At 34.8% G+C, this 5,369-nt stretch overlaps 1 long non-coding RNA gene across 1 annotated transcript; it reads right to left on the reverse strand.

Moving 5' to 3' along the window:
• Positions 1-250: 250 nt before the first annotated feature.
• On the reverse strand, positions 251-3,870 carry LOC123547842 (uncharacterized). Its single transcript, XR_006685755.2, has 3 exons — positions 3,733-3,870; positions 1,938-2,150; positions 251-1,188 (listed from the first exon to the last, which is right to left on the reverse strand). It is a non-coding gene; the product is annotated as an uncharacterized LOC123547842 (long non-coding RNA).
• Positions 3,871-5,369: the final 1,499 nt, after the last annotated feature.

Consider the following 5,369-nt stretch of genomic DNA (forward strand, 5'->3'; position numbering starts at 1 on the left):
ACAATGCAACTATTGAAAATTATCTTTCTCAAAATTGCATGCGAGAAATGTAGCACTTTGGCAAAAGTCTTTTGAATTTGGACAGTTCGTTTGCCATTTATTAAATTTTGTGGTATGGTGGTATACAAAAATTGGGGAATTATATGTGATGACGGAAGAGACCTTAAGTTTAAACACAATATTTGGACAGCGGAAAACAACTTGATTAAATACAAATCTATATTTTCAGCAATAAGATATTTTATTAAATTATAAAACAGTAGATTTCCATGAATGTACACAATGAGGTATGTTATGTCTAGAAAAATGATCAATGATAATACATGTATAACTATTTACCTTAGGTAGTAAACCACTACTGACATTCGGCAAATTACGTACTAAGTATTCTGCGTACGCGACTTCGGCATTTTCCGCGTTTTTAATTATGCAAAAATACCATATCCTAAATATTTAACATAATTATAACATAAGTCTGTATAATCACTTATGAATTTTTTTTTTCGGTGTTCATGCGAAATGAACGACAGAATAGTACAGGCGAATCCATAAATCGCGCTAGCTATTTTACGCCCGAAAAAAAGCCAAATTGCCGAGAAATCGTAGGCCTATCAGACGGAAATTGCCGAGTGTCAATCACACGGAAATTGCCGAGTGGAAATTGCCGAGTGTCAGTCACACGGAAATTGCCGAGTGTCAATCACACGGAAATTGCCGAGTGTCAGTCACACGGAAATTGCTGAGTGGAAATTGCCGAGTGTCAATCACACGGAAATTGCCGTGTGTCAGTCACACGGAAAGTGCCGAGTGTCAGTCACACAGAAATTGACGAGTGTCATTACCGGTTCACTACAACATTTACAATGCTCCAGTTAAGAAAAATTTTCATAGATTGATTTCTATTGATTTGAGATAAGTAAAATTTTAATATTTAAGTCTCTTGACTATATAAATAGTAAGCTGTAAAATATCTGTATAAAGAAATTAATGAAAATACTATTTTAAGACTTCTCATAAATCAAGTGATGTTTTGAGTGAGTATAAAACTTTAACGTGATGTGTAGAATGAACATGACATCTCTAATGCTGCTAAATCATGATTCAGATGGTGGAGAATGAGACAAATGTGTTGACATTTCTATCTATCCGTGGGTCTGTGCTTCTACTGGCTTTGACATAATTATAGTCCTGAAAACAGGAAAAAATCATAATACTAGTAAGCTATCTCCTCAAGTTTATAGACAATACAAATAAAGTTTAGTTATATAGTTGATTGTAATTATTTATTAATGTTACTAATAAAAGTACATTGAAGCATATCTGAATGTCGAGTCAGCTACTTTCGCAAATGCTTCTTTTATGTCATGATCGGGATTATTGTAATGTTATTTAATCAGATAGAGAAACAAATGGAATTGATAACACACACAAACAAAGTAGGGTATAGACACTCTTTTGATTTATCCATGAACATATAATATTATAAATATTTTATGTCATATTTCATGTGGTGTAAACTTCACTGGCACATCCCTCAACGTGCGGTATCAATGTCTTGTTCATGTATAAACCATAAAACAGTAACATGTATTTATTATATTACATTAGTACATGACTCTTTGTATAAATCTGTGTTGATAATAACGGCCTGTATTCGAAACAAGTTTACTCGGCTAAAAATAAAATAAATCTGTGAACATTTTTTGTCATGTAATAAAACACGTAATGAATGGATTGCCAGAAAATGGTCAACACTTTTAATCCTCTTCCTGTGGCTCTCAAGAATAGTTTTGACTATTGGCCGGTAAGCCATTCAATAAGTGAATACTATCATTGCTGTTACAAAGTATACATAGGACATTTTCCCAATAAAGGCCCTTGTGATATTTTATTTCATAAGACTTTAATCACGTACGGTGTTACACAGTGATACTTACATAGTTTCACGAGTTCGTGTTGTAATCTGGGCTGTCATATCCGTCACCATAGTAAACAATAGGTGCTCTGTGATATGTAATTGTGCGGTAGGCGTAACGTGGAGCGGAAATGACGTAAGATGGCACTTGATGGTAGATCACGTAGCCGCTGACAAGCACCGTGGAAATCATAGTACAAAGAAACAACGAAATAAGAAGTCTTCCAAACATTTTCTGCAACATAAATAAAAGAATGTATTTAATATTTTTCAGAAGGATATTTGTCATCCTTCAAATAGCAGTGGTGTTTGGTCCACAGTGTTTTGGTCCGAAACTAGATATAGAAACTTGAAAATATGATAACTTTATTCTGCGAACCTGAAACAATTAAGGTTAACCTTAAGCCCTCTGACGTTAACTGATTCTGCCTTTGCGACCAGAGCAGACCAAGATCAGTCCACACATGGAGTGCACTGTTCGCTATTTGGTCAGTAAATTTTCATTGAACATCCCTTTGAATACGAAATGGTACTGCCCAAATTGAATGATGGGCCAGTCCATTTTAGAAATTTAGCAGCCTAAACGTTAAATTAAGATATTCCACTTAAAGATTTGAAAAACAAGATTCATTGAGCAAGTCCGTTTCTCATCAGCTGTCCACAGTGCTTTGTTTTCAAAAGACATATTAAGAGTCCAAGAATTAGTACCCTTCAAATAACTCAATGAAAATGATCAAAAGGATTATTAGCGTCATGATTAAACGTTTATAAGATATTTGGATGAACAAAGCTATTTACAAATAACACGTATATACGTACTTAACACAAACGAACAACAATATTTATTTTTTGAGTGCAAATCTTCTGTCTGATATTTAGAGTGAAGCTAGGATACAGCTATTATTATCTTCTAACGTACACGACGTGTTTAACTGCCTTAAATGATAAATGCATAAAAAAAATCGTTTTGGTTATTCGAGCGTCTTTTGATGGGTTACTAATCCTGCCCTCAATTTTACGAACAAACGTAAGTAATTGCTCAGCTAAGTCTGTTACTTCAAGTGCTTGTCCATGCTATTTATGCACCTTAAATGTTGCATTTTCCATCTGTCAGAACCGTATATGTCTATTTCATAGATCAAAACACAACAATTCTGAATTTTACAGAAAACGAAGTACAGAAATAAGAAATATACTTAAGCAAATACTTAAGTTCGTTATATCGTGCTTAAATAGAAACATCATTATTTGCATGACTGAAATAAGTACTGCAGACAAATACTACTAACCATAGTATAATTTAGCTATAAATGCATTGTTACAGAAAAAAATCAACATTAAATAAGAATAACTTACGCAGTAGCACGATTTTAAATAACAGACTTAACTATGTAATTACTTAAGTTTTTTAGTGAAATTGGGGTCAGGTGGGATTTTTCTAGATACATTGTAGTAGCTTTACGTTCTTACAATGAAAGTTCTTTTCATCTGAAATTGTTCTTAAATTAAAAGCTCTTTAAAGTCCGAAACTTAGTGAAAAAGAAGGAAAACAAAACAATGATTAATAAAATTGAATAATTAAACATTGGATATTTGAATAAATAATAATATTTGCAAACAACACGGGGTTCATTAATTATTAAGCACAAATTAACAACAACTTTAAGTATGTCATAAGGATGGCAAACACTTCTATAACAATTTTATTTTTGAAAGAATTATCACACTTTTATAGTTTCCTACATAAGTGATTCGTCCGCCAAAATATTTTCATATCAATACTGTCAGCAGTGAAGTAAAATACAATTTTAACGTACCTGTTCCAGTAAAATGCCAAAATATTGTTGCTGATTTACAAGCTTTTATTTCTGTTAAGAAGTTACACTAGATGCAGAAGGATTAGATCCTTTACAAGTACTGACAGAAACTTCCCGAAACATCTCTGTATATATGGCCGTTACACAACTGGTTAACAAAAAAACAACACATCACTAATGGCGTCGTTTTGGTATTTTCGTTGCCGAAGTTAATTAATGTCACATGCCTGAACAGTATGTTGTCCTAATTTAGAAATAAAAGATGTCAATCAAATGTCAGATATTTATCTGTTTGTCACTGACCTGTTTTATAAGACTTACTTATGCCCAACGTTGGACCGCGGTAAAAGGTGTACCACGGAAGCCCTCTAGTAGGTTCATTTTAACTACCAGACGAAACAGGTTACAATCTATTGGCAAAGGTGTTGCAATAGTCCCAGAGTGCATCAGTCCTAGTATGCATTAGTCCAAGAATTGCAGTAGTCCAAGATTGCAATAGACCTAGAGTGCGATAGTCCCGGAATGCCTTAGTCCCAAAGTGCAACAGTCCGATAGACCCCGTGTACAATAGTTCCATAGCTTATTAGTCCTAGAGTGCATCAGTCCAAGTGTGCTATAGTCCGAGAGATCCAGAGTCAAATAGTCCTAGCTTTTTATCAAGCTTAACAAACCAGCCTATTTTCCCTTCCCCAAGCACCTGCTCGTCGCAGAGTGAGAAAAAATAGTGCTGGCCCAATCAGCGCCCTAACCATCTCAACGTTTAACCTAGTTAGCACGACATGACAAAAACCGACAGAATATTTGAAATAACTATAATCATTCAGTAAGATATTTGTATTAATGGTACATGTTTCAAAGTTGTTTTACAGAGTGACAGACTAAATGCCAATATACATTCAAATCCCCATGAACATAATTTATCATTTTTGACGTTTTCATTCAAAATTAAATTTCATATTCACCAATAATACATTTTAATGGCGTAATTAGTTTAGTTAATTACAACATAATTTATCTGTACATTTTAAAAATGAGTAACTATAATTTCTCGTCTGACGACAATAACACACAGAATCTCAATTAGTACTTGAAGTATGTTTGCTTCATAAATACACTCGATTTTTTATTTAGATTTTCCAAACGATACTCGATCATCTACTTACATCCATATACATGTACACATACATAGATAAATACATACATTTCTCAGAGAGTTGCTGAAGCAGGTTCACTCAACCTAAAGAGGCATTTTTGGACTTCATGGCCCGGCTACGGAATCCTGTTGGGACCATTTACAATGTCGCCGTCGCGTTTGTGGGGTCGACACACGACAACGCGAAGTGACATAGCGACATTACGAAGTGACACCCGACAATCGCAAACGACGGCGACAATCCCAAACGACAATGTCGCAATATCCACTTTGCAATGTCGCTTTCAAAAGCACGATATATCGCGATGTCACTTCGCGTTGTCGAGCGTCGTATCGCATTGTCGCTATGTCACATCGTAATGTCGCGATGTCACTTCGCGTTGTCGTGTGTCGACCCTGCAAACGCGACGGCGACATTATCAAACGACATGCGATAATCACAAACGACACACGACAACGCGAAGCGACATTTTCCAAATGTCGT

Source organism: Mercenaria mercenaria, chromosome 9 (assembly GCF_021730395.1).
Source record: "Mercenaria mercenaria strain notata chromosome 9, MADL_Memer_1, whole genome shotgun sequence".
In the NCBI taxonomy this organism is placed as follows: Eukaryota; Metazoa; Mollusca; class Bivalvia; order Venerida; family Veneridae; genus Mercenaria; species Mercenaria mercenaria.